The sequence below is a fragment of the Panthera onca genome, chromosome D3 (assembly GCF_046562875.1).
Source record: "Panthera onca isolate mPanOnc1 chromosome D3, mPanOnc1 haplotype 2, whole genome shotgun sequence".
Classification (NCBI taxonomy): domain Eukaryota; kingdom Metazoa; phylum Chordata; class Mammalia; order Carnivora; family Felidae; genus Panthera; species Panthera onca.
In genome coordinates, this window is record NC_138350.1 from 11289534 (window position 1) to 11314905 (window position 25372).

At 48.6% G+C, this 25372-nt stretch overlaps 2 long non-coding RNA genes across 3 annotated transcripts; one reads left to right on the forward strand and one right to left on the reverse strand.

Annotated features, from left to right (window-relative positions):
• Window positions 1-508: 508 nt before the first annotated feature.
• On the reverse strand, window positions 509-6632 carry LOC132665406 (uncharacterized). The gene is made up of 3 exons (XR_009604129.2): window positions 6527-6632; window positions 2193-2404; window positions 509-897 (listed from the first exon to the last, which is right to left on the reverse strand). It is a non-coding gene; the product is annotated as an uncharacterized LOC132665406 (long non-coding RNA).
• Window positions 6633-6754: 122 nt separating this feature from the next.
• Window positions 6755-25068, forward strand: LOC144613907 (uncharacterized). Of its 2 annotated transcripts, none has more exons than XR_013551363.2 (3): window positions 6755-6869; window positions 10394-10653; window positions 22103-25068. It is a non-coding gene; the product is annotated as an uncharacterized LOC144613907 (long non-coding RNA). The 2 variants fall into 2 exon arrangements; XR_013551364.2 differs by lacking the exon at window positions 6755-6869 and adding an exon at window positions 8446-8796.
• Window positions 25069-25372: the final 304 nt, after the last annotated feature.

Below are 25372 nucleotides of genomic sequence, written 5' to 3' on the forward strand. Positions count from 1 at the left end.
CCCTATCCGGGCCCCCTTGCGGCTCTCTCTACCACAGAGTTGACAGGCTGTCTGCAAAGGACCAGAGACTGAGTATTTCCGATTCTGTTGCCACAACTCCACTACCTGCCAGAGCACAAAAGCAGCCAGAGGCAACAGGTAAAGAAAGGAAGGAGCGAGCACGGCCGCGTGCCAGTTCAAATAGGTGGTCGTCCCAGTTGAGCCCCTCGGCCACAGTTTGTAGATCTCTGCTGTACCAAGCGTGTGAGAGCCTCAGATATGTGTATCAGCATTTCCGGAGTTGTCTTCTGTCCAAGGTCAAAAGAAGACCTTTTTTTTTAGGGAGAGAGTGCGAGCAGGGCAGAGGGAGGGAGAGAGAGAGAGAGAGAGAACCCACACTCAGCGCAGGGCCCACTGCGGGACTCGATTTCATGCACTGCGAGATCATGACCTGAGCCAGCATCAAGAGTTGGGACATTTAACCGACGGAGCCCCCCAGGCGCCCCCGAAACAAGACCCGTCTTAAGGGTAAGATTTTCCCGGAAAGGCGAATGCATTTGGTTTTGCATCCTTCTGCAGGCCCACTGTCATCTGGCCCCCACCGGACTCCGGAAGGGACCGGAATCACAAGGGCTGTTAACTGCTGCCTCACCGGTGTCCAGGCAATTGCCTAAATCGTTGTTGAGTTGGCTGGATGTGCTGAGCTTCTGGCTGTAACGCAAAACATTCTGAGCAGGCTCTTTCCACCCGTTCACCCTGGCTGCCCCAGCCCCGCACGTCCTGGGAGCTTTGAAAAGGCTTCAGGCTGAATTCTCACGAATGGTAGCCGCCCTGTGCAAGGCTGCTTCGGCAACGCTGGAGGTGTTTTTCCCTCTCTCTCCGTTTAGCGAACGTAGCTGTTCTATCCAGAGATGCGCACTGGGTACGAGAAACCGCCCTGGTGAGCACTGGCACACGAATCATTCTGTGAATCTTCCCTTTTTAATTGCTTATTAAAAGCAGACCAGATTTTCCTAAATGGTTACAGTAAACATGTGTTACTATTGTAATTACTTAAAAAAAAAAAAAAAACGCAACAAGTCTTCATGTGCAAAGTCGGACAGAAAACCAAGACCAAGGGCGCCTGGGTGGCTCAGTCGGTTGAGCGTCCGACTTCGGCTCAGGTCACGATCTCGAGGTCCGTGAGTTCGAGCCCCGCGTCGGGCTCTGGGCTGACGGCTCAGAGCCCGGAGCCTGCTTCGGATTCTGTGTCTCCCTCTCTCTCTGCCCCTCCCCTGCTCATGCTCTGTCTCCCTCCCTCTCTCTCTCTGTCAAAAATAAACATTTTTAAAAAAAAGAAAAAAAAAAAGAAGAAAACCAAGTTGAACTTTCCTCCAGGAAAAGGAGGATCTCTCATACTTCACAGGGGCTAAGTACAACTTGAGTGCCCACTAAAACCCAGCCCCCAGGCCCACCTCTCAGCTGCTCTTATGCAGCAGATCTGGGGCAGGGCCTCTGCATCTGCATTTGGAAGACCTGTCCCCAGGTGAGCACTGCAAAAAAAGGTATTGCACACTGGGCTGGCCAATGCCTGGGATTGATTTCTCCCAATCGCTGAAGCTTTTGAGAGGACTGTCCAAGACCTCAGAGCTCACCCTGCCCCCAGCAGGAAATCTACATTTCTGAAAAGGGCCCACAGATATCCTGTGACTGTTCTGCAAATTACCGGTGAATTACCTGCCAAGGCCTTTGACCCCTCCGGGTCTCCCCCCCCCACCCCAGCTTATCTGCCAGGTTGCCTATTTGCTCTGTCTCAAAAGTGAACAGAGGTGCCTCCAACTCCAAAGCATCTCAGGCTGTTTAATTACACTAATTGCCACCCGGGGCTATAAATTTTATGTTAATGCTCTACTAGGTGATTCACGCGTAAATTACACACTTATGACTTCCCCCAGGCTTACCTTCAGACCCTAAGCTCACGAGGGACACTAACGCCCACGCCCCCAGAGCCAGAGAGGCTGGAGAGAAGAACAGATAGGCCTGGGGACCTCCCGCAGTGTCTCCTCCAACCCCGCCATCTCGGTGTTCTCCTCGACGTCTGTTCTTGGGCAAGGCGAACCCTCCCTTCTCTGTAGTAAGCGGGGCTCCGCTGCCCGGGGCCAAGTCACCATCTCCCGGGGACAGATTATAGGCCATGCAAGCGGGAGAAAACAGACAAAGGATTCCACCTTCACCTCTTTAACAGGGGTCCATTTCTCCTTACTCCACGGGTACCTGGCGGAGGCCTTCCGATTAATCTTCCTAAAGCACTCCTTTGATCATGTTATAGCTCAAACACCTTCCATGGCTCCCACTGGCCGCGCTTTTACATCCACGCCTCTTCAGCAGACTTTCCTAGCCCCGTCCTGCTCTGGTTATCCATTGCTGTACAGCAAAGCACCTCTAACTGAATGAAACAAAACAACGCTCATGTATTATTCCTCTCTCTCTAGGGGACACCTGGGCTCCGCAGGGCAGTTGGTGCGTAGACCCTCCCACGTCACTGGAGGCAGAAAGAGGCTGGGGCTGGAGTCATCTTGAAGGCTTCTTCCCTTATACGTATGGCACCGGGACTGGGAAAATGTAAAGCATCCCTCCCTGTTCTTTGAGATCTCTCCACGTGTTCCCTCCAACACGGCAGCTTCAGAACACATCCAGAGCTCCAAAGGTGAATGTCCCGAAGGACAAGGTCAGGCGGATGCTGTATCTCTCTTTACGACCTAGCCTCAGAACCCACACAGCATCATTTCTGTGACCGATCACCAGGATCGCCCATTTTCAACACAGGGGAAAGAAAACCTACTTCTCTCTTTCTTAATGTTTTTATTTTTGAGAGAGAGAGAGAGAGAGCGCAGGGGAGGGGCAGGGAGAGGGGGACAGAGGATCCAAGCAGGCTCCGCACGGTCAGCACAGAGCCCAGTGCCGGGCTCGAACTCACGAACCGTGAGATCATGACCTGAGCCGAAGTCGGGCGCGGACTCTTAAAGCACCGAGCCACCCAGGCGCCTGAACACCTACCCCTTGATAGAAGTGTTAAAGGGTTCGTGAGTGTAGTTTAAAAGCACTTCAGGCCCCAAACTCCTTTTCCAATGAATGAGCCCGGCTTGCATTTTTCAAGTAAGCCAGCTGCTTCCGGTCAACGTGCCCTACTCAGTATTTTACTTTAGTTTATTTTTCATTTTTATTTTATGTTATTTAGTTTTTATTTTTTTAATATAATTTATTGTCAAGTTAGCTAACATACAGAGTATACAGTGTGCTCTTGGCTTCGGGAGTAGATTCCCATGATTCATTGCTTACATACAACACCCACTGCTCATCCCAACAAGCGCCCTCCTCGATGCCCGTCACCCATTTTCCCCTTCCCCCGCGTCCCCCCATCAACCCTCAGTTAGTTCTCTGTATTTAAGAGTCTCTTATGACTTGCCTCTCTCCCTCTCCTTATAACTATTTTCCCCTTCTCCTTCCCCCATGGTCTTCGGTTAAGTTTCTCAAGATCCGCTTATGTCTACTCATTATTTTAAAAACACACTCAAGGGGCGCCTGGGTGGCTCAGTTGGGGAAGCACCCGACATCGGCTCAGGTCATGATCTCACAGCTCATGGGTTCTAGCCCCACGTCAGGCTCTGTGCCGACGGCTCAGAGCCCGGAGCCTGCTTCGGATTCTGTGTCTCCCCTCTCTCTCTGCCTCTTTCCTGTTTGCACTCTGTGTCTCTCTTTCTTTCTCAAAAAATAAATACAATTAAATAAATAATTAATTAAAAAGATAAAAACACACTCCAAACTTGCCCACCCCATGAATCCATTTACCCCATCGTCTCTGCAAGGGATGCCCCCCATTTTGCCCCCTTTTCACCCATAAATCTCCCCTCTCAAGCCCAGTCTCTTACACTAGTTATTATTCGTACAGTTTAGCAGGCGGTTAACTATTCTCTGTAATATGGCTCCTATCCCCACCTTGACATTGGGGTCAAGCGTTTTAGGATTTCATTTCTTATATGTGGACATTTTACCTCCTTAGCTGCCTGGCTAAATCGTCATCACCATCTATTGGGCACTTCCTACGGGCCCAACAAAGCACTTGAACTTTTGCCAACGCTAACTAACTCACCTGTTCTGGACCGCCAGCTGGAAAGACGGGGATTAGCATCTCATTTTGCTGATAAGAAACTAAGACACCGACAGGTCGCCTCGCCCGGCCAAGTTCACATAAGCTCGGAAGCAACAAAGCTAGAACTAGACCCATTTCTCTGTATCCTAAAGCCTGACCATTGTCCCCTTGGTGGACCACCTCTTAGGATTATCTGACTGCCTTCCGTCATCATTCAAGTGGAGGACGCTTGGACAGTACCGTCAATTTAATTGTATTGTTTTCTACCTTAGTTTGATTTCCTTTTCTTTACCTGCAGCCTGGGTACAATGCCAGGCATAGACCGGGCACCAAGCAAGCTCTTAGGAATAAAGAAAAGTGTATCCAGTTAATTTGGGGGGGGGGCGGGGTTTGATAAAGATGGACTTGACTTGTGAGGATGCTAGCACATGGGGTAAAGACCTGGGAGCTAATCACTACGTATTCTCCTGGTTTTTGAATTGCGTTTATGACTCGGTCCAAACCCCCGCCAACTCCATTTGCCCACTCCCCAAAGACAGACGTCGTGTCTTCCACATTCTCCAGCCTTCCGCTTTTCCGAGAAGCCTTATAACCCCCCCGATGCACCACCGCCTCCCCTCCAAGGCTTGAGCGGTGCCTCCATTATGCCCTGCTAGGGGTTGAATTACGTCCCCTAAAACAAACACGTTGAGGTCGTAAGCCCGGATTGCCTGTGAATTGCCTGATTTGGAAACAGGGTCTTTGCAGATGTCATCAAGTCAAGATGAGGTCCTAAGGAGGGCCCGGATCCAATATGACCGATGTCCTCATGAGACGGTGAGAAGAGACACACAGGAAGAACGCCATGGGATAAGAGAGGCGGGGCTTGAAGTGACGCAGCCAAGGAGGATGTGCCCCCTCCCAAAGTTGGAGAGTTAAGGAAAGAGTCCAGGAAGAGTCCAGGCTTCCGACAGAGGAGGGCCCTACCCTGAGTAAGGACTTTGGCCTCCAGAATTGCGAGAGAATACATTTCTGTTGTTCGAAGCCCTCGGGAAATGAACACATACCCTATCCTATGCGATTTCTGTGCTGGCCATCTGCCCGGTAAATGTCAACCCCACGAGAGCATCAACCGTGTCTTGCCTGCAGCCATAACCTCAGGAGCACACAGTAGGTCCTCAGCAAACAGTCCTTGCATGCATACATGAATTCAGGCTCCTTCACGACATGTTAGTCGAGTGTTTTCAAGAGCCATCACTGTTTATGTCACCCGAGAGCCACACAGCCACGACAGCTTCCGTCCGATAGGACACCTCTCTCACGAGGACACGCAGTCAGGACTCTGAACTCAGATGGGCCTGGAGACTTGTGTCTGCCCCATCTCACTCTCTGAGTCCCACGACTAGTAGGTACCCTGGGATCATCACGCGCCTAGCTTCTCACCTCTCCTGGGAGCAATTAACTAATGGGTGGCTGGACGTCATTAGACCCCCATCGGAGTATGACAGCCAAGCCTTCCTTTGGAAGTTTGAAAACAAAGATCACCTATAAGGCACAGGCCTCAAACCCAGGGAAATAAATCTAAAAGCTCCATGAATTGAATCAAATTCCCTGCCTCGAACTGAAGAATGCACAGGTTCCTGTACAGCCCTTCCAGCATTCTTCTGGTAAGAACTGTATTCAGCCGCTAACCTTTCTCCTAAATTGTTCATCCAAGATAGACCATTATAATAATGAAATACCTCGCCCGGGAATGTTCTTGGTTTCAGCTAAAAGGTTTTCTGACTGCCGTGCTCACAGGCGCTGCCTTAATTTGGGGTAACTTCCCCTTGGCTGTCTTGAAAGGACTTCGACAGGCCTCTTTATATTTTATTTGATTTGCTTCATTTCGGCGTGTGGGTCAGCACGCCCCAATCCTAATGATGATGAAAACTGGAAAAGATAGCACAGCCCCAAGAAAGGATTAAGGAAAGAGAGCCATCATTTTAGTGAGGGAGGAATTGGGAGCAAAGCCTCGGGTTCTAGAAGGTTCTGCGTCCTTCCGCCTTCCGGGAGACAGAGAGAGCCGAAGGGAAGAGGTCAGACCTAGATGTTTGCAGCCTCTGGCCCCTCTGGGGCTCCCTGTTTGAACTGTAAATTGTCATGGCCATTGCACAGGGCTGTCTCAGGAGGGACAGACTTTAAGGGGAGTGGCAAAGTCCAGCACTAAATTCTGAACTGTTCAGAGCTCCAACTTAAGGCAGACTGGGTGGCTGGAGGCCTCATCAAGACTTAAGGAATAAAGAGCTGGCACGCCAGTTGGCCATCTGAGATCCTGTTTATGTGATGACCGATCGCCCTCTCTTCCAGTATACTTCCCAGAGATCTCAAACTGGCGACTCCAGGGCCACTAGGAAACTCTGCCCGCCTCCTGATTCTACAGAAATAAATCAAACTCACCGTTTGCGGGAAGATTCTCCCCCACTCCCCGACAGGAAAAAAAAAAAAACCCTCCGGGCCCTGCTGTAGGTTTGTGTTTTATCTGCCAAACTCATAGGAGTAAAACAGAGCCCTCTGTCTGGGCTACCTGAATAACTCCATTCATCCTTTATGACTTAACACAGAGGCCACCTCCTCCAAGGGGACTTCCTTGATTGCTCCTCCCTCCTGCCCCCCCTGCAGGATAAGTTAAGCACGCTTCTTCCCTTTGTGCTGTCATTAACAGTCGGCTTTCTCCACCCATGCTGCGCTGAAATGTCTGTTTCTGCTGTCTCCCCCCGCCAGGTACCAGCTCTGTGCAGAGGTCTGTAGACTCAGCATGAATTTTGAAGCCTGGCACCTAGGAGGGTCTCCACGTGCTTGCAGAACAGAGAGAGCATGGGACAGAACGGACGAAACGGCTCCGTTGCTCAGGGTGCTGACAGCGGGAATGCACAGTAATAATAGCCAAAATAGTAATAGCTCCTAATGCCTATTGGTGGGCTTTGTATGTGAATCTTTTACGAATTACTTCACTTAGACTCAGTTTAGGTCTTCTGGGAAGGAGACACTCATGCAATCAGACAGTCAAGAGATTTGTCTGGGGATGCTGGGGAAGGATCCAGGGGCCAGGGCGCAGGAGTAGAGCATTCAGACCACACCACAGGGTACTCTTGGGAAGGCTCTAGTCCCTCTGCGGTGTTCGGGGACGGGCTGTGGGCAGCCTGGGAGGGTGTGAACACTGTACCGGAACCTAGAATGGGTCAGCAGGAGGCTCTCCTACTGTGGTACCTCTGTAATATTTCTAATAACGCCTGGGGGGCCACTGATATTAACGTTGCTGTGCTCCAGAGGCCTCCAGCCTAGGCAAACTGGGGTGACTTGGCCCAAGGTCTCACACACAGACACGGGGCTCTTAAAGATGCGACCGTATAGCGCTACCCGACCAGCCTGGCTCCCAAACGTGTGTGCGGCCTCTTTGCCCCAGAATCTCCGCAAGCCTGGGAAGAAGACAGTGATGACTCCCAGGGGCTTAATAACAACTTCTCTGTGCCTGCACCGTTGAAGCATCACATCTTCGAGCTCCTTTCACCCTTCGGGCAGCCCTGTGTGAAGGCACCTCCGTCCTCCCATTTCCCAGAAGAGGAGCCCGAGGCAGAGAGAGGGGAAGCCGCTCACCCCAAGGCCACAGCTTGTAAATAGCAAAGCAGAGCGGCAAGCTCCGGGAGGCCTCTGACTGCTAAGGGCTCCGTCGACGGCACCAACGCAAATAGCAAGAATGTTTGACATACATGTCGTGTGTGCCATACGTTTCTGCAAAATGTTACTGTTGAAGTTGACCCGGAACTACAGATGTTCACAAGCAGCGGCTTGGTGAAGACGCAAGTCCCCAGCAGAGCCCCTGGGGGAGGATCGCAAGCCCCGGGCGGGTCCCGGGGCGGAGGCGGGCGCGGGGGGGGGGGTGATCCGGGGGGGGGGGGGCAGGTGCCCAAGCCTCCAGCTCTGGCGGGCAGGTGGCTGGAGCCGGCTCCGGGCCGGCCGGCGGAAGGGCGCCAGGCCGGGATGCTCAGCGCCCTGCGTGCGAAGACGAGGCCGCGCCCCCGCGCCCCCGCTTGCGCCGTGCCTGCCGCCGCCACCCGCCCGGCCGGCCACGCAGCGGCCTCCGCAGACTCGGCGGCGCCAGCGCACCTGCAATAAGGCCCCGCCGCCGCCGCCGCCTCGCGCCCAAGGCCGCCCGCCCTCGAGCCGCTGATAAGACGCGGGGAGGGGGCGCGAGGAGGGGGCGGGGCCGGGCTCCGGCCCCCTCCCCCCCCCCCCCCCCCCCCCCCCCCCCCCCCGCCAACCCTGTCCCCAGACCGCGCGCGCACTCAAGCCAGTCGCCCCTGCAGCCGCTGCCTGTAGCTTTCTCTTGCCTGGGCCCCGCCCCCGCCGCGTGCGTGTGTGTGTGTGTGTGTGTGTGTGTGTGTGTGTGTGTTTCCCTGTCTCTTTCCCTCTCCCGTAGCCCTCTGGTCACTCCCAGCCCTTTCTGCCCACGCTCCCCTCTCTGCCTCTCCCCGTCTGATCCTCCCTCCCCATCTCCCTGTTCTCTACCTCCTTTTTGGTTTCTCTCTCAGCATGGTGAGTCACCCTATCTGTGTCCCCATCTGTGTGGCTCCCTCTCCACTGCACCACTGCAAGCCTGCCTGCCGGGAGCTAGGTCCCCAGAGCCAGCGGGAGCAGGAACAGCTGGACCCCTGGAGCGGGCTCAGCAGGTGTCCTGACATCAGCGGGCTGGGCTGGACTCACCTGGGCGCCTTTCATCTGGGGCTCTGCGCGCGCTTCACAAACGGGTCATTAGGGCCCGCCTGGGGGCAGGTCAGGGAATAGCGCAGCCCGGGCTGTTTGGTTATCTTCATTATTAATACGCACCCCCTCTCCCTTAAATGAGTTTAGTGCTGGAGACAGAATCCCCGCTGACGCCCAAGAGATTAAGGTCTCTCACGGTTGCACAGGCCAAAGATGACTGATAGCACAGGGAATATGAGTTTCTGCCGCTTCCTGCCTGCAGTGGGAGCTTAGAGGCTGCTTGCGGGTTTGAGAGCGCCCCTGGGGTCCGGCGAGGAGGCTGGATTTCTCAGAAGGGGTCCTGGCAACCAGGGGTCCACCGGGAAGGTACTCCTGCCTCCCAGAAGGGACACGCAAGGATCCCAGTGGGACCACAGCCTCTTCGCCCTCGGCGAAATCAGGAGAGTGGCAGAGAGAAGGCCAGTGACCTAGGTTTTATTTCTGCATTCATTTTTCTGATCAGTGTGGTGCATCCATCCAGGTACTACCTGCGGATAAACAGCTAGGGGCCCGTGCAAGCCTGGGGCAGCTCAGGAACTGGCCCCGGGGAGGAGCCCCCACCCAGGCAGAGAAGGCCTCGTCAAAAGCATATTCCCTGGGCAACAGAGACTCTGCCTCAGGAAGGCGGTTCAGGTCCAACCAACTTGTCCCCCTAATCCCCAGAGTCCCCGAAAGTGATTTTTCGGGTACCCATTCTGGGTACCCAAAGCTAGCCTAGAGGAGCCGCAGACGGGGCCTGGGGATTGAGAAATCTGGAATCGGAGTCCTAACTATCTCCGGTAAACAATGAGAGGGATGGTGTGAATGGGGGGCAAAGCGATAGTGGGGCCTTCTGAGGCCTTTCAGACCAGCTCTGCCTCCAGGGTCCCAAGTTACTGGTCTAACACTGTCACTGAGAGGCCTTCACTGTGTGACCTCAGGCAAGTCGCTTGCCCTTTCTGGGCCTTATCTCTAAAATAAGATCAAAGCTTTCTTTGGCTCCTTCAAGTCTCTAGCCAGGCAGTTTCTTATAGCCTGACCTCTTACACGTTTCCCATAGGAGGGACCTAAATTGTTTATTCCACACTCCCTGTCCCAAGTCTCTGTTTGGGTGTGTGTTTATTTTTTAAGCTATGGGAGGGGAACTTCTTTTTTTTTTTTTTTTTAAATAGAAAAATCTAGCAAAATACCATGATATTTTATTTTAAAGACCCGTGCCGGGATATATTCTCAACGTGAAGAGATTCTTGCAATCTGCTTGTGATTTCACTGTGATAGCAAATACGGGCGAGGAGCTGAAAGACTTAAGTAATTTTTTTTAAAAAAATTGCTTTCTTATCAGTCACAGACATTTAAGAAGATTTTCAATAGCACCACTTCTTTGGACTATCATTGAAAAGAATTTCGTCTTTCTGCTTAACAGTAGTTTGGCTAATCACAGGGCAAAGCATTAATTGCAGAATCTAGCTGCTGGCTGTGCCGGTGCTGACTGTAAAATTCTACCCGCTTTTGTGTTTGCTTGAACGTGTTTGTAATCCATTCTAGGAACAGAAAGATAGAAGGTCAACGAGAACCCCTCTTGTCCTAATGCATAAACCAGAGTTCATGCTGCTGACGCCCCGGATCTCGCTAGTGACTACACTGCAGGAGGAATCTGGGTGTTCGGTGGCACCATTCCGAGGGAAAGGAGATGTCGCCTGCTTGGCGTCCCAAAGCTAGCCTCGAGGAGCCGCAGAAGGGGCCTGGGGACCGAGAAATCTGGAATCTGATTACGTGTGCGTCACTGAGTCACGCTCTGACCTTAGGTAAGTAGCTTTGCCGCTCAGTGTCCTGGTTTTTTCCATCTGTGAGATGGGAATGATAACGCAGGGCTGTTGGGACAAGCAAGCAGATAACTTCCAGAAAGCCCTTTGAGCTTCTTGGAAATAGCACGAAAGATATGATTAGGCGCCAGTGTGCTACAGGGAAGCGTGCCCGGTGGCAACTGGAATGATCCGCGCTCCCTCTGGGCAGACGTGGTCATCAGGCTATAAACGGAGCTTGTCAGTTCTAGCACCTGGCATTATTCATCTTCTCTCCCCCTCCCTTCCCTCTCCCATCCCCTTCACCCCCACCCCTACACCCAGCACATACTGTCTCTAGAAGCTCGTCTTATCGTCCCACACTCTTGCTCGTGTCACCGCCCCCCCCCCCCAAGCCTGAAATGCCCTCTCCTCCTGAAACCTAGGGCAGGAGCCCTCATTCCAGTCCTTTCTTACAGTAATGACGACACACACCAGTACTTACTATTACAGCAGTCTCCATACTACGCAACAGGCCCTGTGCTAAGTGCCGTAGGATCACTTGGTCCTTCCTCTTACCGCCCCCTTTTGACAGATATTTCCAATAACTGCCAACTCCAAAAACCTCTTCCTAACTTATTCCATGAAAACACACCTCCTGCTGGGTGATTTATAGACGTGATGTCATGGAGCCCTCGCCGGGCGAGATAGGACTTCGGTCCTCACTCCACAGACGCCCCCCCGCCCTTTCTGTCTCCTCGATGCCGTGACCCTCCCCATACGCGTCACCTTGACCTCGTCAAGGAGCTGTTTGGTCCGTGTCCCCAGTACTTCCGGGGTGCGTAGACACCCGCGAGGCATGTATTAGGGCCGACCCGCCGCGGTAACAAACAAAAGTCTCTCAAGTCCCAGATGGCGTGTCACCATCAAAGTCTGGTTCTCTGTAAGACTAAATCCAAAGAAAGTCCGCAGAGGGCTCCGTTCGACACCGTCATTCCGAGATCCGGGCTCCTTCCGTTTGGTAACTTTTCTGCCCTTCCCTGCGCCCCTGGAGTCTTCTTCATTTGGCAAATGGATGGGAAAGAAAAGAGCACAAAAGGTGGTGTGGGAGGTTTTGGGGGGCCCGGTCTGCAGGCTGAGAATGTCACTAACGGCCACCATTGGATGTCAGCAGGTCCTGCCCACAAAGTGTCAGGAATGACACAGAGGGAGCACAGAGACGTCTGTCTTCCGGAACGAGAAAGAACTTCACGGTTAAGTGTTTTCAGAGCTGTGGCACCTGGCTCCTGGCCGAGTAACCTCTTTACCACACACCCGCTGCGATTTCCAGGTCCTTGAAGAAAGATAAAAATATCTGCCCTGAAGTCTTTACTCCCGGCTAGTGGATTTCCTCACGGCAACAACAGCAAGACCCCTTCCGAGTTTAAAACCTGCCCATGACTCCCTAAGAGAAAACTATCTTCACCAGCCCTACCCTCACCACCATGGAACCTCACCTGCCATGGGCTTATGTGCAATTTCCTGAAAACACTAGGCTTTTCCCATCCCCGGAGAAACGGCATGTACGGGTCCCTCTTGCTAGAGGCTACGGAAAAAGACGTCTTGGTCCTTTTGAAGAAACACTGGGAAGAAGTGGACCGTTTTCTGCCTTTAGCCATTGGCGTTTGAGAAAGTGATGCCTGAAGCAGCACAATCTATGGGTAGAACCAGCTGGAAAGGTTGGCAAGGGAAAAGACGGAAGGAGGCTCTTTGAGCTTCTGAGTTACTCAACCCTCCAACCATCCTCCTGCACATCTGATCTCTCAGATTATAAAGCCCTTAAGTGTCCAAACCTCCTGAACCTTGGCTTCTTGGTGCTTGAAGCCAACAGCCTTCTCATAGGTGATAAATGTACCATCTGAACTGAAACACCTTTGAGAGCGCAAGGAACCACGATCGATAATTACGCCCGGGCACCAACCATGAATTTCCCAAGCCGAGAGGGGAGGATGTTCATCATAATGCTGAATTATCCAAGTTCATATCCAAGTTTGTATGCCTGTCGGACATAAACCTCCATTTCCTCATCTGCAAACGGGGGATGATATTATCTGACTTGTGTCGTAGGTGTGAGAATTACCTAAGAGGGGATGGAGGTGCCTCCAATGATGTTTAACACCTAGTAGGTGGCTGTCCTTCTTCCTACATACTACGGAGAATTCTGGTCCACTCTTCAGTTTCCCTTTCCATCACCTGTTGCCTTACTGAGACTTCAGGTTCTATTCTACAGAGTCACAGGAAGAGAGAACAGGAGAAAAGGAAAAAGGCCCATGGCCCATAGGTTTATGTCCATTTCACAGTGTCCAGGAAGGACAAATGAACTTGAGCCACTGGGAAATTACTTTTGGGTTGTCTGTGTTTTATTAACAGTGGCAGGGGACCAAAGGCTGACCTCCGTGGCCCATGGGTGCCTCAAGATTATAAGTAAGCGAATGAATAAATGAATGAATGAATGCCTTACCTGGGCCAACGACCAGTCACGAGTCTAGGAGCGCTTGGATGGCTCAGTCAGTTAAGCATCTGACTCTTGGCTTCAGCTCAGAACATGATCTCATGGTTCGTGAGTTCGAGCCCCATGCATGGCCAGCCCCACGCTGATAGCACAGAGCCTGCTTGGGATTCTCTCTCTCCCTCTCTCTGCCCCTCCCCTACTCACACTATCTCTGTCTCTCTCAAAAGAAATAAATAAACTTAAAAAAAAACTGTAAAAAGTCTATCTACCAAGAATATAGCTGCTGTAAGGGTGGACTTAAAAATAAATACAGATGACCTTTCAATAATGTGGGGGTTCTGGATACCAACCCCCCATGTACAAAATAACTTTTGACTCCCCAAAAACTTAACCACAAATACAGCCTACTGTTGACCAAAAGCCTTAAAAATAGCATAAACAGTTGATGAACACATATTTTCTGTGACTTGTAGTATACACTGTCTTCTTACAATAAAGTAAGCTAGAGAAAATAAAATGTTATTAAGAAAATCATAAGGAAGAGAAAATACATTGGCAGTCCTGTGTTGTATTTATAAGAAACAATCCACATATAAGTGGACCCATGTTGTTCGAAGCTCAAACTGTATGTTTAGCCCTGTCTTTATTTATTGTCTTTTAATTTTTTTTAATGTTTTATTTTGTTGAGAGAGAGAGAGAGAGAGAGACAGAGTACACGCAGGGGAGGGGCAGATAGAGGGAGACACAGAATCCGAAGCAGGCTCCAGGCTCCAAGCTGTCAGCACAGAGCCCGATGTGGGGCTCGAACTCAGGAACCACGAGATCATGACCTGAGCCAAAGTCGGATGCTTAACCGGCTGAGCCACCCAGGCACCCCTCGGTAAGCCCTGCCTTTATACTGGACACTCTATGTCCTCTTATTCTCCATGTCCCAGTTCCGTGGAGACTTCAGAAATAAAATCAATCACATCTGTGAGACAAGTGATGTAGCGATGTCTGTGTTCTTTGGGGAAGAAAAACTGATGTAATGAACAAAATCATTCATAGTGTCTCTGCCTTCAATTCAAATCGAATCAACCAACATTTATGGAGCTCCTACAAGGGCTCAGGCACTGTTGTCCCATCCAGAAGTATCTAAATTTGAAGAATAAAAGAAAGGACATTACTTAATTCAAATTGATCAATTTCAAATGCCCTGCCAAGCCCCCAGAGGGAAATCATCGTGGTTAGGAGCCTCCCTGAACCCTCATCCTCCCATTGAATGTTGTCTATCCCTGACCTACAGGTTTGACAAGTCCTGAAAGAAAAATGGGTAGATGCTGATGTGAAGAATTCAGCTCAGAGGACAGTCAGCTTTTTGATCAGATATATTAAAATAATTTTTAAAATATTTAATATACATTCTTATCATCAAAGAAATAACACAAGAATTTGGGATATATAGAAATGTGCAAAGAAGAAAATAAGTCATCAGAGAACCATTGACACAATATTTTTCCACCCTTACACTCTTTTTCTGGTGTGTGTGTGTGTGTGTGTGTGTCTGTGATTTGTGGCAAAAGTGATATCATGCAATGCAGATTCTTTTAGAACTTTTTTAAAATTATTTTTTAACATTTGTTCAGTTTTGAGAGACAGAGAGCATGAATAGCAGAGGGGCAGAGAGAGAGAGGGAAACACAGAATCCAAAGCAGGCTCCAGGCTCTGAGATGTCAGCACAGAGCCCAATGCGGGGCTCAAACCCAGGAACCGCGAGATCAGGACCTGAGCCGAAGTCGGACGCTTAACCAAAAGAGCGACCCAGACACCCCATAAAACTTTTTAAAGATTATCTGTCGTAAGGAAATTGAAGAAGATATAAAGAAATGGAAAAACATTCCGTGCTCATGGGTTGGAAGAATAAATATTGTTAAAATGTCAATACTACCCAAAGCTATCTACACATTCAATGCAATCCCAATCAAAATTGCACCAGCATTCTTCTCGAAGCTAGAACAAGCAATCCTAAAATTCATATGGAACCACGAAAGACCCCGAATAGGCCAAGTCATATTGAAGAAGAAGACCAAAGCAGGAGGCATCACAATCCCAGAATTTAGCCTCTACTACAAAGCTGTCATCATCAAGACAGCATGGCATTGGCACAAAAACAGACACACAGACCAATGGAATAGAATAGAGACTCCAGAATTGGACCCACAGAAGTGTGGCCAACTAATCTTTGACAAAGCAGGAAAGAATATCCAATGGAAAAAAGACAGTCTCTTTAACAAATGGTGCTGTGACAACTGGACAGCAACATGCAGAAGAATGAAACTAGACCACTTTCTCGCACCATTCACAAAAATAAACTCAAAATGGATAAAGGACCTGAATGTGAGACAGGAAACCATCAAAACCCTAGAGGAGAAAGCAGGAAAAAACCTCTCTGACCTCAGCCGCAGCAATTTCTTACTTGACACATCCCCAAAGGCAAGGGAATTAAAAGCAAAAATGAACTACTGGGACCTCATGAAGATAAAAAGCTTCTGCACAGCAAAGGAAACAACCAACAAAACTAAAAGGCAACCAACGGAATGGGAAAAGATATTTGCAAATGACATATCGGACAAAGGGCTGGTATCCAAAATCTATAAAGAACTCACCAAACTCCACACCTGAAAAACAAATAATCCAGTGAAGAAATGGGCAGAAGATATGAATAGACACTTTTCCAAAGAAGACATCCAGATGGCCACCAGGCACATGAAAAGATGCTCAACGTCGCTCCTCATCAGGGAAATACAAATCAAAACCACACTCAGATACCACCTCACGCCAGTCAGAGTGGCCAAAATGAACAGATCAGGAGACTATAGATGCTGGAGAGGATGTGGAGAAACGGGAACCCTCTTGCACTGTCGGTGGGAATGCAAACTGGTGCAGCCGCCCCGGAAAACAGTGTGGAGGTTCCTCAAAAAATTAAAAATGGACCTACCCTATGACCCAGCAATAGCACTGCTAGGAATTGACCCAAGGGATACCGGAGTGCTGATGCATCGGGGCACCTGTACCCCAATGTTTATAGCAGCACTCTCAACAATAGCCAAATTGTGGGAAGAGCCTAAATGTCCATCAACCGACGAATGGATAAAGAGGTTGTGGTTTATATACACAATGGAATACTATGTGACAATGAGAAAGAATGAAATCTGGCCCTTTGTAGCAACGTGGATGGAACTGGAGGGTATTATGCTAAGTGAAATAAGTCATACAGAGAAAGACAGATACCATATGTTTTCACTCTTATGTGGATCCTGAGAAACTTAACAGAAGACCATGGGGCAGGGGAAGGGGGGGCAAAAAGGTAGAGAGGGAGGGAGCCAAACCATAAGAGACTCTTAACAACCGAGAACAAACTGAGGGTTGATGGGGGGTGGGAGGGCGGGGAGGGTGGGTGATGGGCCTTGAGGAGGGCACCTGTTGGGAGGAGTGCTGGGTGTTGTATATAAGCCAAGGTGACCATAAATTATTTTTTTTTAAGAAAAAAAAAAAAAATAAATAAATAAAAATAAAGAGTATCTATCGTCAATATTTCCTCCTGTTCTTTAAGACCACAGTTTTAATCACTACATATAACTGTCCCTTGTATAACATTACCACATTTTCCGTAAGGATCTACTGCTGAATAGCTAATTTCCTTTTTCTGTAGCTTAGTGGTATGACCGTATTCATCCATACATCTTGGTGACATCTCTGACTACCGCCTCGATAATTGTCACTGTAAATTTTTTTCCTCCTTCGGTAGGCAAAACACAGTAGCTTTCAGTTTTAATTTATACATATTTTATGATGATGTCACATGCCTTCCTTTAGCTTCAGTCGCCATTTAGAGTTCTTCTTTGGAAACTGATCACGCCTATCCCCAGCCTGTGCTTTTCTACGTGCACAGTTACCTTCTTATTAATTTACAGTAACTCGTCACGTAGTAAAACTAATAATCATTTTGTCGTCACGATGTATGCATTTTCTTCTAGAATTATCTTCCTTCTAATTTTCATGGCGTTTTTTTAGTTTGGTTTGGGGGGCGGGGGTTTGTTTTTGATTTTGTTGTTGTTCTCATTTTTATTTGGTCGAATACATCGCTTGTAGCTTTGCCTTTCCTTTTAAAAAAGACTCCTCCACACAGGGTTCAGATAAAAATTCATCTATGTCTCTAATTCTCTTATGGTCTGACTGTTCACAGGTGACTCAGTCTCCCTGCAGTGGCTTTGCCACATGGCGTAAGACTTTGACTTCACTTTGTCAAGGTTTATCACGTGTCATAGTATCTTTCTTTACCTAATGATCATTTCTCCTTTGATTTAAGCTCCCACCTTTCTCATGGATTATACCCTTATCTATGCTTGGATGTATTAATGAGATTTTATATTTAATTCCATGTATCTAGATGTCTATTTTGCATTAGGCCCATATTGCTTGAGTCATGTAGCTTGGTAACGTGCTTTTAAGTTTGGAAGTATAATTTCTCCCCTACTTTTCACATAAAAATGTACGGCTACTCTCACTTCATTTTAACTTGAAGACCATTTCACCTCATTTTAACGAGTTCCTTTAAAAGCCCTTTTTTGGAATTTCATTAGGTTAATTTAATTTGATTTTTTATTATTTTTTAATTCTTTTACATTTTATTTATTTTTGAGAGAGAGACAGAGAGACAGAGCACAAGTCGGGGAGAGGCAGAGGGAGAGGGAGACGCAGAATCGGAAGCAGGCTCCAGGCTCTGAGCTGTCAGCACGGAGCCCAACGTGGGGCTCGAACCCACAAACCGCAAGATCATGACCTGAGCCGACGTCGGACGCTCAACTGACTGAGCCACCCAGGTGCCCCACTATTTTTTTATTTTTTTAATGTTTATTTATTTTGGGGAGAGACAGAGACAGAGCGTGAGCGGAGAAGGGGCAGAGAGAGAAAGAGACACAGAATCCAAAGCAGGCTCCAGGCTCTGAGCTGTCAGCACAGAGCTCAACGCAGGGCTCAAACTCACAAACTGTGAGATCATGACCTGAGCCAAAATCAAGAGTTGGACACTTAACCAAATGAGCCACCCAGGCACCCCATTAGGTTAATTTTAAAAACCAGAGAAGGTTTTGGTTTATTTTTAAACTCTCTATCTCTTAAAATTTTCCTTTGGTTCAATCAGCACATCTGCAAATAATTATATTTTTTATCCCTCTCTTTCTAGTTTATCTTCATTTCATCTGGGTTTTTTTTTTCCTGCTTTATTGCATTGGCTAGAACTTCTTTAAATTAAGGGTGTCATAGGACTCCTTGTTCCTGACTTTAATGGGAAGGCCTCCACCAGGAATGATGTTGCTAGCGATCTAAAAAAGATAATCATTGTGTTGAAGGAGCACGCTTCTAGTTTAATGAAACCTTGTTTTGTTTTAAATCCCATGAATCTTGGCGTTCATCAAATACCTTTGTGATCTACATCAAAATAATCCTGTCAGATCATCTTACACTTTGGGATACAAACCCAATTTCACCATGATGGCTGTGATTGTAATGTAGGATTTCCACGGACCCCGCCAGGGAATCTATGGGAGTGGATTTAGGGAAGGAGGAGGGGATAAAGAACCAGAGATGGGTATTTAGGGAGAGACTCGGAAGGAGGGACGGCCCCACACCATCCTTGCTGTGAAAACTTAAGACCTCACAGATGAATTTCTGTGAACAAAGCTTCTTAAAGAAACAAAACTTTTACATAGCGCATGCCTCAACACAAATGTTTCTTTGTTTACTATGTTCTCATTTATATTCATAAGTGGGTGTGGCCTGTCAGTTATCTTTTCAGCGCCAGATTGGCTTACTTTCACCCATTACTGATGGGAAAGTGTTAGGATGACCAGCTTGCCCTGGTTTGCCCAAGATCTTCCAGGTTTTAGTACTGAAAGTCTCATATCCCAGGAAACCACTCAGACCTTGGCAGTGCATAGAAAGTGATAATTTATTACCTCCTGAGCATGGACTATAACTCACTAGATTTGATCCAGGATTTGGTTTTCTAGAGATGGAATTTTGACCACGCTGCAAATGTTTTCCCCGCCTCTTATGCATGTACAGAGATATGTGCACACGTATAAATAGACATACTTACATATATTAATTTTTCAGTGAAATTATTACTGTTTCCCTAGAATAGTTTCCTCGTCACTGAGATTTTTCAAAGTGAATGATATAGAACAAGGGTTCTTAGCAGGGGGTGGTTTTGCCCATCGGAAACATTTAGCAATTTCTGGAGATACCTTTTGCTGTCATAACTGGGGGCGGGAGCGGGGAGAGGTGTTAGTGGCATCTACCAGGTTGAGACCGTGGATGCCGCTCAACATCTACAGTGAACGGGACAGCTCCCCACCACTAAGAACTCTCCAGCCCACATGTCAACAGTGCTGAGGTTGAGAAATCCTGATATAGGGTGACATACAGCACTCTCTCACAACTTCATGTTCTGTTTTTTTGTGGCTAACTTAGGATATTTATGTTTCTTCTTGCTTGACCTTCTTTCAACTTCTCCATACCTTGCCCTTTTAAATTTGTTTATTTGATTGCTTCTCAACCTTTCGGCTAAGATCAAGTGTAAAATCTGTTTGTTTCTCAAAGAACAGCCTCCCAAGTTTACCTGTCAAAGTGGGGTCGGTGTCGGTCCTTACTTTCTGATTTCACATGAACGACTTCTGGTCTTCTGCATTTGCTTGGGTCGTTTTGATGTTCTTTTCCCAACCGCTTTCGTTGAAAGCTATTAAGTGTGAATCATACACGGTGGTTTCACATTTATTTCAACCATCAAAGTCACGCCAAGCAGAGGGGGAAAGTGGTCGAAACATACATCACGATCTGTTTTCCAGCCGAAGGCCTGGCTCCAACAGCTGGATCAATTCAACGCACTGGGTTTTAATTAAGCCTGCTCATGTCCACAGTTACGAAACGAGAGGTTTCTTTCAAAAGTAGACAGAGCTGGAGATCTAAAAGCCAAACAGATTCAAAAGGAGACACAAGTTATGTAGGGCATAAGGCAAGTGGACGAGAGAAGCAAGGTAAAGTTAAAACATTGGAACGGCTGGGGGCAGGGATGGGTCCAAAAACCAGAAGCCTCACAAGTGAATGGAAATAAGGGCGGTCCTGCAAAAGTGGTCAGAGGGAAGGCAGAAACCACGAGAATAAGTATCAGGATTCAAAGAGAAGGCGGTGCCTAATAAGGATGATCTTCTCTGTCCTGTAGGACAGATACCGTCCTTTCTTATTTGGTAGATAAGGACAAGGGGGAGGTACAGATGGGGCAGATAACTTGCCCCAAGTCATAGGGCTTCAAGAGACAAACCGTCTCAAGATTCCAGAAACCAACCTCTTTTTCCCTACACCACGTTTCCTTGCAAATTACCCCTCGCAGGTAAGAACTAGTCCAAGAATCTCACTACAAAGCAGTTTCTCCAACGTCCTCTGCTTCAGACACTTCCGCCTGAAGGAAAACACCCACGACTGAGAACCAGCTAAGCTGGGAAAAGTCCACATGAGGGACATAAATCTCCAGTTTACAAGAGTCAGGAAAATCCCCCTTGGGAAGGTTCTGGAGACGACTCAAAAAGACAAAGTCTGGGAATTTAGAAAGAGAAGCTAAAATGAGCCTGACAATGATCTCCCCGGGTTGTCACATCCTGGGGCACCCACACCCATGGAGATTGATGGCAAGAAGGCTTATTATTTGATCGTGTGACTGTTGCCAATTGCCCAATGGAGCAGCGAGGGGGGCCGAGAGGGATGAGCGTTCCTTCCATGCGGTTTCCGCACGCACGTGGGATTGTGGAGCTTTGCCTCTGCGTCGGTTTGCCTGCAAAAACTCTTCTCATTCCGCTCCCCGAAGTTGACTGCCCCAGATATCCGGGCTCTGCAGACCACGAAGAGGCAGCGTGCCTGCAGCAAAGTCACCATCAGGCAGAGGAGGCTGCAAGCGGGGGAGGGTGCAAGCGGGGGAGGGGCAAGAGGGAGGGGGACGGGGTCTGAAGCCGGCTGTATGCCGACAGGCTGACGACGGCCCAGAGCCCGACGCGGGGCTCGAACTCACCAACCGCGAGATCATGACCTGAGCCAAAGTTGGACGCTCAACCGACCGAACCCCCCCCCCCCCCCAGGGGCCCCTGGAATCTTGAGAACAAGACGGAAAGTCAAACTCACTTAAGAGCGAGTAGAATGGAGATGGCCAGGGGCTGGGGAGGTGGAGCAAATAGAGAGAGGTCGGTAAAAGGCAGCACACTTTCAGCTCTAAGACCAACGATGTCTGGGGATCCGTTGCAGGGCACGGTGACCGTAGCTGATAGCACTGCATTGTACCATTGAAATGTGCTCAGAGAGTGGAACTTTTACGTGTTCCTCAAAAAGCAAAGATAAATACGTGAGATGCTGGGCGTAATTAGCTGGTCAAGGGAACTCGCGGACAAATGTACACAGATATTGTCCAGCCACCGTGACGTGCGCTTTAAATGCCTTCCAACTCTGTTGGCTACTTGGGCCGCAATAAAGCTAAAATTGTAAGAAATTAAAAATAAGAATGTCTCGATTAAAATCACGCCTGTTTGCTTGTAAAAATACATAAAGTCCATTAGATGTCTGACATATCGCGCATGCCCAACTGCGGCTGTGAGTATCGATTCTTATTAATATTTTATAAAATATTCAATGCTGTCATTCCTATTAATTTTATACTAATTAATGATGTAATTCTTACCATTATATGATTATAACGGTTATCATTACTAATATGATGTATCAGTTAATATAATTAATCCTAATATTATTATTAATATTCAGTGTACATTTTATTATTTAATATTAATATTCCTGTGGCGCTTTTTTCTTTGGGAATGCCAGCCCCTTACACAATAAACACCACACAGTAGCTGTTATGGAAATGCCCACCCGGGTGACTCTTTATCCTTTGTTTTGCAGGTAGTGGGAAATATCTTTCTGGGCTTAAGATCTCGGACCCAAGCCAGACATACAAGATCCGTGACCTTGGGCAAGTTACGTAACCTTCTGTACCGTCATTTTCTTATCTGTCCATTGGGTCTGAAATGTTACCAACCTCACAGAGTTGTTATAAAGGATAATCATGTTAATTACAAATAACATTTCAATGGCATGACAAACACATAGTTAAGCACTGTGCCCACATTTTCTATTATCACTTGATGGTTTCTTCATCTACAGATAGTCCCCGTGACTCAACCCTGCATCCCCATGAAGCAATCAAGAAGCCGGCCCCTTGGAAACAGCTCAGGCTTTCTGCGGAGTGTTTTTTTGCTGTCTGCAAAGACCATACAGATTGTTTCACTTCAAACCAACTTAGCAAACATTAACTGAGCACCTGCTATATTTAAGGCCCTGGGTCAAGTACTCTGAGGATACGTTAATGAACCAGGGACTGCCCTCGAGGAAGCCTGTGCTCTGGCACAAGCGGGACCTAAAGGTGTCCATTTCTCAAAGCGCTCATCACCAGCGCGGGGAACAGGATGGCCAAGTAGGCGGTGCCTGGGGGGCCCGCTCACACGTCACCCGGGTCCAACCTGCCTGCAGCTGGCACCTGCTACCTGTAACCTGGGGCAGGCGATGTAACTCAGCCGGGTCTTAGTCTCCTCGTTTGTCAGACTGTGCGCAAAAGTGGCTCCTACCTCGTGGGCTTGTAGTGCAAGTTCAGGGAAGTGTTCTATGCCAAGGGCCCAGCAAGGAGCCTGGCAAAGCCTCTCAGGTGATAGCTGTTTTTATTATGATTAATCTAGGGAGCGATGGTGGAGTAGAAGGGTCTTCTTTTAAAAGCACTTTTTTGAATTAGTAAAGTGTCGGACTTAATACAAAAGACTTTGAGTTCTATTTTTTTCTACTGAGAGCTATTTCTGTTGTTTTTTCTTTAAGTTTATGTATTTTGAGAAAGAGAGAGAGAGCATGCGCACACATGAGTGGGAGAAGGGCAGAGAGAGAGAGAGAGAGAGAGAGAGAGAGAACCCCAAACAGGCTCCACCCCATCAGCACAGAGCCAAGCTCGGGGCTCGATCTCAGGAACCGGGAGATCACGACCTGAGCTGAAATCAAGAGTCAGACGCTTAATTTCTGGGTGACTGAGTCACCCAGGCGCCCCATCTGTTGTGTTTTCCAATAACCAAAAATGGCCCTGCTCCCTTGTACGGCATTTTCCTGTTGCTCTGGTTGTTTTTGAGGCCCCTTGCCACGAGACAAGTCTTACCTGTCCCTCTCTACACGGGCAAGAACTTTTTAGGTGGATTCCTCAAAAGGAATCAACTATTCTGGGTCCACAGGCCCCGGGGGACTTCCCAGGATGTGGAACACCCAGCGCCAAGACGAGGACAGTCCCGGGCAAAGTGGAAGAGCCGTGTCCAGCCCGGACCTTCGCGCACAAGGGAGCACGTGCGCGCACGTGGAAATTTCCGTGCGTGTGCACGAGCGTGAGCCTCTGAAGACGAAAGCCACCCCTGGACAACACACAGCTGGGTCTGGCACGCAGCGGACAAGGTCCACGGGACGGAGCAGGGGCGTGAGATCCGCTTGCATCCATCCCTGGCCGTGCCTGAGCCACGGAGCGCCTTTCCGCAGGCTGCCGAGCAGGAGGGCTGGCACGACTTTTTCAGGATGTGAGCCTCAGCTTCCAATTATGCGGGGCAGTCCTGGCTCCTGACGGTACGTGTGATCCCTGAGTCACTCGGGAGGATTTGGAAAGTAAACGGGAAAAACAGACCAGCACGTCCACGAGAGGTGGCAACGCGATTGCCCGGGAACGTTGATCCTGGATTCAAATGTGGGCTTTGCTACTTTCTAGAGCCGTGACTTTGGGAAAACTACCGACCCTTCTGAGCCTCAGTTTCCTCTTTAGAGGACTAAATAGATCGTGTATGCCCCCCTACGGAGTGTGGGGGAAGAGAATACAGACGGGACGCCGTAAACGGCTGCCGTGACTGACCGTTGTCACCGCTGTAGAGATGTCGTCACGAACAGCACTGACACTCGCCCATAATGGGAACCCAAGTATTTTTCATTCCTGAGCCTTTAGGTCAGCCATTTAAAACAGCTACAAAAATCTCACACCAACATTTCCGGGCACAATACACAAGTTTTTTGTTTTGTTTTGTTCTGTTTTGTTTTGTTTTTTTAAATGACATTCAAGTAGGGCGCGTTATGAACAACAGAGATTAGACACAAAATCTTCTTTTTTTTTTTTTTTCCAACCTTGGGGAGCAGAGTTCTTCCAAATTCTCTTGGTTAAACTCAATCTCTCTCCCTAAGTATTTTCAGAGAAAGGATGTATTATTTTATGAAATCAAATCAGATAAAAGGAGGGGTTCAAGAGTTAAATAGGTTTGGGGAATACTGGAATTTCCTCCTGGAAATTCAATGGACTTCTTCACCGCAGGACTTCTCAGAGCTTTTAGGACGCAGATAAACTTGGTGGTGCCCCCAGAGGGAGGAAGAACATGCTCCCCACTTTCTTGGCCGTGGTGTCCTTTGCTCAGGGAGGGGGAACCAGCGGACTGGTATTGGGTAGAACAGCCTTGGAAAATCCCGATCTAGACGTTTCTAGACGAGTCTTAGTTCCTGTCTCATCTCAATCCACACCCCATTGCCTGACTTACTTTATTCTTGGTTTTTCTGCTTGGCCACCCAAGAGCTCTGACTCATTCTTATGCTTGGCCTTTGCTCCTGGATGATTCCGAGCCCTCCCGACTGACCACCCGGAGTGCATGGCACCAGGATCTAAACAACCATAGAACTCTCTCTGTGTGTCTCATGCCTCCTTTCTGGGAAACCGAGTTCCTTTTTGATCTACCAAGATGCTTCATTTCTGCTAGGAGAGCACTGCTATTTGACAAAGATGATGACACGTGGATGACCAACATGAAGATAAAATGATCACCCCTGGGAAGTGGGGACTCTCCGTATCCCCATTCCCCAGATGTGAAAACTGACATTCCCAGAGGTTCTCCGACTTCCCTACCCATCACCCGGGAAGTAAGTCTTAGCACCTGCATTCCTAGGGACCACCAGAAAATGGACTTATTCCAGAACCCGTGTTCTTCAAATACATGACGCAGAGACTCTCCAAAAACCAGGACTCGAAGATCTTAAGTGAAGTCCCACAGGCAGAATTATAGCAAAACGATCAGGCACAGAGGCCCTGCAAGACCTCAGCTCCCTCCAAACGCTAACATG